We start from the raw sequence: 10,383 nt of genomic DNA, 5'->3' as shown, positions 1-10,383 counted from the left end.
ATTTTTTAGAAAGATTATATTCCTTTAATATCATATTTTTTGGAAAGATTATATTCTTTTTTTGAAAAGATTATGTGCAATGTCAATTTTTAGTGGGGACAATTATATAAATATAAAAATCTTTCTATATGAAATTAAAAAAAAATAAATAAATAAAAAATTCAGTGAGGGCAACTGCCCCCACTTGTCCCTACGTGGCTACGCCACTGGCTAACGCCACCATCTTCTGTGTGTAAGCCATGTCTGGTGCTGGTGCTTGCACCATCCACCTCTGCCCCTGGAGTCCTGGACCCAGGTGGCCCAGGCGGTGGCCTAGGGCCTCCAAATTTGGGGGGCCTCAAATTTTGAACCAACCTATATAGTTATATACTAGGCCTCAAAATTTGGCCCAAAACAAAAGTTGACAAAAAATGCTGAGATAAAAAATGTTGGCCCATAATAGAAATAAAATGTTTGGGTTTATGGGCCCAATTTTGTTCAGTTTGGCCGTCTTTTAGCCACTGAATTTCTTTACCCATTTTTATGTTTTTCGAATCAAGCAAAAAAAATGAAAACACGAATTGTGTTCTAGGGCTCCTGTCGCTCCTCGAAGGCTCGAAGTGGAAGGATAAGATTTGGGTTTGTGTTTGGGAGATTAGCTTTAGTTTCATCAGGAGCAGCGCCGAAAAGATTACAAGTAAGTAACTCATGCAATAATTCCAATTTATGGTACTGGGTTCCTTTTTCGCTTTTTCCAATCTGAAATTGATTTTTTTATTTTTTATTTTTCTCTTGATTCCGCGTGTTTATGGAACCTTTTACCTCCTTTTTGATCAATTTGAATCTAATTTCATTGGTCTGGTTGATTATTGAATTTTGAAAATTGATGGGATGCTTGAAATAGAAGATTTACCCCTTACCTTAGAGGCTTAGAACAAAAAAGGCAGGATAAATTGGATAATCAAAGTGGAATTATAGCTGGCCACTTGTTATTCCACATAGCGTATTGCTTGAAATCATGCAGGTTACAAGGCAATCATTCTGGCTTCATTTATATTAATTCTTTCTTTTCAAGGAATGTTGATTGAACCTTGCCTTGGACTTAAAAGAGTTAAGAGTACTAGTGTGAATTGGGTGTTTAATATTAAATAGAAAGTGAGATTGTTTGCTTTGGTTTTGACAAAGTTCTACATCTGTATAAGAGGTCATGAAGTTGATTGGTTAGAGTTTGTCTTGTTTAGAGCTGTTGAGTTGTATGGAATTATGGATTTAATTGATAACTAGTAACATCTATAAACGGAGGTCTGATGAGTTGCAGAGAGGTGTTAATGAAGTTTAGAGGGAGTAAGTGACAAAGATGGAACATGGGGGCATCGGATGACCTTTGTGTGTAGATATATATATATATATCTCCTACTGTGATGAGTACTTAATATATATATAGGTGTGTGTGTATATTATATACACACATAGAATTTGGTAAGGGAATGGGGAGTTAATGAGTTATTCTCAGCTAGTGTGGGTTTCTTTGTTTAGGGTATTCTGTAATTCCATAGAATTGATAAAGGAATAATGAATTCCAAGAAAAATATGCCAGTACATTATTTATTTGGATGCCTTGAAAATAATTGTTTACTATTGTTTTGACAACTAAGGGTATATTTGCATGGATAATCAAAGTGGAATTCAATCTTTTGTACAGACTAAAACATCCATTCTTTTTTTGATTATGCACACTGCACAGGTGCACAATTATTTATTGGTGGTAATAGATTTATAGTTATTAGTTAGTTGTCTTGTGCACACTGCACAGATGCACAATTATTTGTTGGTGGTGATAAATTTATAGTTATTAGGTACCTGTCTTATGCATATGGCACTTACACATAATTATATTAGTTGTAGAATTTTAAAATATTGTGTGAAAATTCCGTACTCTTATAATTTTTATTTTTTATTTTTGAGCGTGTGAAACTTAAAGGGTCTTGCATTTGAAAGTTCGCCTAGGGCCTCTCAAAATTTTGGGAATCTTAGGGCCGGCCTGCCTCTGCCGGAGGAGGATGATGAGGAGGATCGGTCACTTTAACGAGAGCGAAGCAAAGATCAGAACCAACTCGAAATGACCAAACTTGGACAACCACATCTTCACAAAACTTGTTCTTATCAACAATTTGTTTCCAAGGGGTTGCCAATACATACATAGAGCTACCTTTGTTAGGTGTCTTGGGCATGTCCCTCATCCTCAACCCTATCATAAATTCCTTAAGTTCTGGATCAATCAGCAAACACTGTATTACAGTACACTTGTCATCTTTGTCTCGCGTCTTCAAGTTGGCCCCCTCATCTTCTCTCAGAAACTCGTTCTTCCTGATATTATTGACCGGCATTGACCAACGATTGTGAGTGTCACTACAATCGGTTGTAAACAAGCCCTTCTATATGACCAGAAGTATCTCGGTACCATTGACTCGTTAGTGATGAAATTCTCCATTCCCAAAGGCATGTCCGGTGGTTGTTCTGGACCATGCCATTTTTTCTTATTCTCCTTCTTCTCCTCCATCTTCTGATTAGTATTCTTCTTTTTGATGGTCTTCGACTTTTGATTTATTGCCAATCTTGGATTAATGTCAATAATGTGATTGGGATGGACATAGGGATTATCAATAATGGGCTTCTTGAGAGTTTTTTCTTTCAATAACCTTTGTCGACGTTGCGAAGAAGAAGATTGTTGAAGCAACATTGTTGCTTTTTCCCTGTCAGATTTCTGACTTGCAACTTTTGTGACTTCTAACAAATAATCCTAATCACTCAAACTCTTCTTCGGCTTATTATCAGCCACATCTTCAAGACTCATATCGTTTATGAACTTATTCTTCTCCATTAAGGGTTTTATGTTTATTTAGAGAGAGAAGGGTGTATATTTAGAGAGAGAATGTGGTGTTTAGATTCTCTCTATATTTATAGAGAGGGAGATAAAAGGGGCATAGGTTTACTTGCGTCTCAAGTCTGTCCTTCTAAGGAATTAAAGGGGTGATGAAGGTTTCCGTATAGGAGGAGAATTTTAAAGATAAAATTTCTAAATATTTTGGTATTTTAAGGGCCCGTTTGGCAACCACAGTTGTTTTGTATTTTTGCTTTGACCCAAAGCAAAAGCAATGTTTATGCTTTTAGAGTGTGTTCCACACTATTTAGAAGCTTGTTTGGTAATGTAAATTTGTTACAAGATTTTTAGAAGTAAAAATATGAAAGCATGTTTGGTAAAAAGTGTTTGCAAGTTTGAAAATTTGAATGGTTAGTTAAAAATGTTATTTTAGAAAGATTTTTTTTTTTTTTTTTTTTTTTTTTTTTTATAAACAGTGCTTTGCTACTATGCGGAAGCAAACAAAAATATCATTTCGATGCTTCCGATTTTGGCCTCAATTTTGGAAGCGCTACGGTACTATTCAAAAGTATAACAAATATTACCAAACATGCTTCGTGCTTTTGCTTACTATAGTACACTAGCAAAAGCAAAAATCATGAAGCAAAAACACTAACCAAACAGGCCCTAAGTAGTTTGCTCTTATGTTACATTGACTCTTCAAAAGTAATGAAGTACCTGTGTCAGACACATATCCCTCGGACATGGGTATAGGATATGTGTCCGACACTTTTGGTTAGACATGTACTTAAAAAACATATCCAATCATTCAATTACATTATATTATTACTTTTAAAAGAGTTAAATGTCTATATTGAACATTATATTAGATAAAAACATTACTTTACTCTATAAAATAGAAGAAAATAATTAATAAAATGAATATTTAGCCGTGTCCATGTATTCTTCTGTTTGGAGATTTGACACGTCTGACACATGGATACATACCCGTGTCCGACACCCGTACCTGAGTCCATCTAATATAGGTTTGCTCAATTGGTTTTCTCCCAATATGGAAGTTTCCTGAGTTTTAAGTGGTTAATTTGCTAAACTGATCCAAAAATAAATAAAAAATAAAAATAAAAATTATACTATGGGTCTCCTCTATTTTAAAATTATTATTTTTTTCCCTAATTGGTACCTATACACGTCCTTTTAAAGAATTATTTGCACCTAAGAGTAGTCCAATCTTAAAAATTTACGTGGATAGAAAAAATGTATGCAAAAATCGTCTTCTTCTATTATTAAAGGTTTGTAAAATATGTAGTTAAAAATATACTACTCCGTATTAGAGACTCAAAAAAAGAAAAAAGCTTGATTAGTATAATTTTATTGTGACTTATTTTAGTTAGATTGTATAATGCACAAATATATAAATACAGACCAAAATGCATTTGCCTCTTTTGCATGAGTATATAAAGAAGTAGCTCGCCTCTTCCACCAAGCTTCACAAGGAAGTTCAAACTCGTCATACTTATCTTCCTTTGTAAGTTTTTTTTTGACAATTGCGAGATGTCCGAATCTAAGCCATGATCAGAAGGTTCAATTAATTTAGAAATCATCGTGTTTTCATCATATGTGGTTGACCTGTTCAGGGTTGTTTCATTGTGAAAAGAACTTAATTTGGCTGCATCATAAATACTCTGCTCTTTATCAGTCAAATCTAACCCCTCCAGCGTTGACCCCTCCTCGAACTTCGTACCACGAATAGATAACCTGTTACCCTTTTCACAAAAAAACTGAATTCCAGGAAACTCCTCTGGCATAGTAAAATCTTTAACATTCCAGTTTTATTCATCCTTTGCATTCAATGTTACCTCCGCAACATCCACTTCAGTAACAACATCTTCAACCTCGTCATCTCCTCTTGGCCGGCTTTTCACTGTGACCAATGTTGCCCTTTGCTGCATTGTCATCTCGTTCTCTTCGAGTTTGATGTAATTCTACACCCTTGCGTTCAGTTCTGACATATCTGATGGAGTCTTTTTTTAATAATGAAGAGTGGAACCTTTTGCCTTGGATCATGGCTATTTTGAATGCCTCTATGGTTGTAGCCTGGTTGCAGCCTGGAATGCCAGAGGACTCCATATTAAATCGAGTGAGAAAGGTTTGGAGGCCTTCTCCTTTAATTTGTCGAATAATGAAAGGGTTGCTTCTTGTTTCCGCAGTATTGGGCTAAGAAGGCCGTGCATAACGTCTCGAAGTTCGGGATAGATTTGTGTGGTCGGTTCTTGAACCATTCCAACACCACTTTTGTCAGACTAGACAGAAAGATTTTGCACATGAAGAAGTCGTTTCGTGCCTCTAAAGTCATCTCTTGGCTTTAGTGGTCTAAATGCTGGAGGGGATCCCCGGTCCCATTGAATTTGATGAATTTTGGCATGGGAAACTTGGGTCTTTCGACCTGCTCTATTTCATCTGTGAAAGGAGTCTTTATTATAGAGGCAGTGAATTCTCGCGTCATGTCCCCGGGTGTTTGGGCTTTCAGTCCTTTCATCTGTTCGTCTACTTCTCTCCGGAGGTTTGCCAGTACGTCGTTCCCTGGCAATTGGTGATCCCCGTCCGGAGCCAAGGTATTCCGTTTCCCTGATTTGCTATGATTTTCCAAGGCTTGAGTCTAATGTGGAGTCAGCCTTGACATGGGATTGACTTGCTGTATCGTCTCCTTCGTGCTGAGCGGCACGTGGTATGTTGAGATTTGGAGGCTTTCTAGGGGCCCTTGGTTGTTTGGGGTGGGGTGGGCTTTTTTTGGGGTGGGGGGTGATCGTTGAGTCCTTGGTTTTTTGGTGCTGGCGGTGGATTTATTCGTTCGTTCTCTCTCTAAATGTTTATAGTTTTCTCTCTCTAAAACTTGAGAACGGGACGAATCGGTTATCGGTGAACAGAAGTGTTTTATCAGACGATTATCTGTCTGTCTTCCTTCTCCTTCGAAAGCTAGAGATATCTGAAGGCTGAAGCTACTAAAACTTCTCATTTATTGGCCTGGAAGACCAACTCATAAAGGCCCACTCTGGCTTGAACCTTCTCATATGGCTGCTTGAAGCCGTCCATGTTGATATAATTTGTGCTCTTACTTATCTGCGGGAAAAAAAGAAAGAAGAAGGAAAACATTAATAAAATAAAATAGATCATTAATGTATTAAAAAAATCGTAAAAAATAAGAGCGCAAAACATTAATAATTTACTCCTTTTGTAAGCGATGGTCTATATCGGAAAAGAAATATTCAAGATTGTATTCAATTAAAAATAAATAAATAAATAAATAAAAAATAAAAAAAAATAAAAAATTGGAAGAGACCCAGATTTTTATTTTTATTATTTTTTTAAATCTATTTTTGGATCAGTTTAGCAAATATTTGGAAATTCTGTCTTTAAAATTCTACTCCTATATGGAAACCATCATCACGCCTTTAATTCCTTAGAAGGACAGGCTTGAGACGGAAGCAAACCCTTGCCCCTTCTATCTCACTCTCTATAAATATAGAGAGAACCTGAACACTACCTTCTCTCTCTAAATATACACCAATCTCTCTCTAAATAAACCTGAAACCCTTAATGGAGAAGAAGAAGTTCTTGAGCGATATAAGTCTTTAAGATGTGGCTTATAGTAAGCCGAAAAAGAGTTAGTGATTGGGATTACTTGTTAGAAGTCACAAAAGTTGTAAGTCAGAAATATGACAGAGAAAAAGCAGCATGATGCCTCAACAATCTTGTTATTTTTCGTAACGTCAACAAAGGTTGTTGAAAGAAAAAGCTCTTAAGAAGCCCATTATTTATAATCCTTATGTCCATTCCAATCACATTATTGACATTGATCCAAGATTTGCAACAAATCAAAAGTCAAAGATCATAAAAAAGAAGAATACTAATCAGAAGATGGAGGAGATGAAGGAAAAGAAGAAGAAGAAGAAGGAAAAGAAGAAGAAACAATGGCATGGTTTGGAACGACCACCATACATGCCTTTGGGAATGGAGAATTTCATCATTAATGAGTTGCATGGTACCCAAATATTTCTGGTTATACAGAAGGCCTTGTTTACAACTGATTGTAGTGACACTCACAATTGTTTGTCGATGCTGGTCAATAATATCAGGAACAAGGAGTTCCTGAGAGAAGATGAGGTGGCCTACTTGAAGACGCGAGACAAAGATGGCGAGTGTCGCGTAATACAGTGTTTGCAGATTGATCCAGAACTTGAGTATATTATGATAGGGTTGAGGATGTGGGACATGCCCAAGACGCCTAACAAAGGTAGCTCAATGTATGTATTGGTAACCTCTTGGAAACAAATTGTTGATAAGAACAAGTTTTGTGAAGATGTGGTTGTCTAAGTTTGGTCATTCCGAGTTGGTTTTGATCTTTGCTTTGCTGTCGTTAAAGTGGTCGATCCTCCTCTTCCTCCGGCAGAGGAGAATGGTGCAAGCAGTAGCAGAAGACCTGACTTAAACATGGCTTTTGATATGCAAGAATAATAGAGTTCTTGATTACTCCGTACTTTCTAATTTTGTTGATTTACTAGAAATCATGATGATGTGTATGCGTAAAAAATCTTGCCACAAGTTATTTTACCCGATATTTCTAGTTTGTTGATTTAATATGACTTTTACATAGAGAGGGAGTAGTTAGAGTTCCATAGAACCCAAAATTCTTGGGTGTTTTTGAGTATCCAACTTTTTATAGTAGTAAAGTGAATTTCCCAATGTACCCTCGTTAAAAGATACCCTTGTTAAAAGACAAAAATAATAATAATAATAATACTTCGTAATTAGTACACTGATTTAATCAAATAGTTTGGAAATGTTATTAAAAAAAAAAAAAATAGCACATCCATATTCTAAGACATCTCAAATTAGAAAGATGGACAACAACTTCATATTCTAAGACATCTCAAATTAGAAAGATGGACAACAACTTGAGGATGTGGGACATGCCCAAGACGCCTAACAAAGGTAGCTCAATGTATGTGTTGGTAACCTCTTGGAAACAAATTGTTGATAAGAACAAGTTTTGTGAAGATGTGGTTGTCTAAGTTTGGTCATTCCGAGTTGGTTTTGATCTTTGCTTTGCTGTCGTTAAAGTGGTCTATCCTCCTCTTCCTCCGGCAGAGGAGAATGGTGCAAGCAGTAGCAGAAGACCTGACTTAAACATGGCTTTTGATATGCAAGAATAATAGAGTTCTTGATTACTCCGTACTTTCTAATTTTGTTGATTTACTAGAAATCATGATGATGTGTATGCGTAAAAAATCTTGCCACAAGTTATTTTACCCGATATTTCTAGTTTGTTGATTTAATATGACTTTTACATAGAGAGGGAGTAGTTAGAGTTCCATAGAACCCAAAATTCTTGGGTGTTTTTGAGTATCCAACTTTTTATAGTAGTAAAGTGAATTTCCCAATGTAGCCTCGTTAAAAGATACCCTTGTTAAAAGACAAAAAAAAATAATAATAATACTTCGTAATTAGTACACTGATTTAATCAAATAGTTTGGAAATGTTATTAAAAAAAAAAAAATAGCACATCCATATTCTAAGACATCTCAAATTAGAAAGATGGACAACAACTTCATATTCTAAGACATCTCAAATTAGAAAGATGGACAACAACTTTAAGATGAAGGGAGTAACAAGAATTTTAGGCTGGAGGATTACAATCAATCCGTACATGTAAGAGTTCCATATATGTATATTTGATCCCAATTGCTTAGTCTAAGCAAAACATGTAACTAAAGAACTGCTCAGCCACCACAACTATATGTTGAATCAATAAAACACTGCCATATTTTCCAGCAAGCAGCTACATTTTCCTCGATATGCAAGGGTCACATTTCTCAGTTTTGAAAATATAAGTTACTATTTGAAAAGGTCATTCCATGCACAATTTTTAACCTTGTGTAGGGGGCTTATCCCTCCCCACAATGACTTGATATATGCAATGCAAACTGACAAGGAATTTCGAGACATCCACAAACAAAATAATAGCAGCAGCATAGTAATAACCACATATTAACATGAAACTCTGTAGCTTAATCATAAGAAAAATAGGTTAATCACACTTAAAAGCAAACTAGCACATCTCTCTCTCTCTCTCTCTCACTCTCTTTTCGTCATCATCTTAATGCTTAGTGGAGGAGCTGCTCCTGACCAAAGAACCCCATCATCATCTTAATGCTCAGTAGAGGAGCTGCTCCTGACAAAAGTACCCCGTTGAATGCCACCCACAATCACATCTTTGAATCGAGATATGGGACCCAACATCTTGCCAATTTTCTGTCAGCATTGTTAAGAAGAGAAGGATATGATCACTGAACAGCAATGGATGAGGTAAAAACAGGGCATAAAGAATAGAACACTAATAAACCAAAACATCATCATCATTATCCCCATATAATGCAATACTCAGTAACAAAGTACATACCAATATATAGAAAGAAACATATAATGAGGTAGAACCCAAGTGCTAATAATCCTAAGGCCATTTTTGGATGGCTGGATGGGGAATACAAAAGCTTCCCACTCCACTTGATCGTGTCTCCACAGTTAGATCAAACTTGAGGAAAGAGCGTGTTTGTGTCTTCAATAGCTTGAACTTTTGTGCTTAGAAAGTTCAATCTCAACGATCAAGAGTTGAGAAAAGTCCTCCTTTCATTTGAATTGAGTGTCAAGATCTTAAATTGTTCCCGGAGCACCATTCAAAGTGGATCAAATGACTGACTGGCTTGACGGGTGCTCATTTATGCCTCTATTCTCATACATCCTCTCACAAACACACAAGAAAATTGTCAATTGAACAAATGTCTCTACTAAATGTCCTCAAATATTGGTTGTCTGTCTATTCTTCTCTCTACTTCTCTTTTATTATTTCTTCTTTAATGCAATGTTTTTCTTAAATCATTTTGCTATGTGTGTTATATTTTACGGTTTTGCTTGCTCTACAGATTTGTGTTCAGGGAGGACAATGAGCAGGAAGATACATCAAAGTATGTAAAATTATAGTTGTTTAATAATAAGATTAGATATTCGTGATGCAAATGTCTGCAACAAATAATCTGTTTTCATTTATATACAGTGAGGTTGCAGATGTTTAATTTGTCTGCAGTCTTCTCTTTCATTTATATTATTTATTCCCACATAAAACCCAAGATGGTTCAAATCAGTTGAGTTCAAATTAGGAATGGCTATGGGTCGGTTATGGTACAGAAGGGAAAAACCACTTCCCAAACCTGTCCTGAACCAACAGAGAAGGGCAGGGTAAAGCAGGTGCCTTGCAGGGTGGGACAGCAAGTTCCTTTCTGGACTTATGCTTTCAAATATGTCCAAACTAAATCTGATGGCACCAAATTATTAGTGGAGCATTACTTGTCAGATCAATGGCTACACACAATGTGCCGCTACCAACATTCTTATATACCTATCAAGATGGCATCTGTGGAGGAGTGACCTAACCTGGATTGCTCTCCTGCTTTTAAAAGAATAAAATGAAC

General features: G+C 36.1%; 1 long non-coding RNA gene across 1 annotated transcript; it reads left to right on the top strand.

The window, feature by feature from the left end:
* Nucleotides 1-412: 412 nt before the first annotated feature.
* On the top strand, nucleotides 413-10,014 carry LOC132283426 (uncharacterized). Its single transcript, XR_009472023.1, has 2 exons — nucleotides 413-676; nucleotides 9,838-10,014. It is a non-coding gene; the product is annotated as an uncharacterized LOC132283426 (long non-coding RNA).
* Nucleotides 10,015-10,383: the final 369 nt, after the last annotated feature.

This window comes from Cornus florida, unplaced genomic scaffold (assembly GCF_030987335.1).
Source record: "Cornus florida cultivar Cherokee Brave unplaced genomic scaffold, ASM3098733v1 CherokeeBrave_3.0.0_Hap2_Chr11, whole genome shotgun sequence".
NCBI classification, from domain to species: Eukaryota; Viridiplantae; Streptophyta; class Magnoliopsida; order Cornales; family Cornaceae; genus Cornus; species Cornus florida.
The sequence above is the reverse complement of the archived record's forward strand: the minus strand, read 5'-3'. Positions and strand labels throughout refer to the sequence as shown.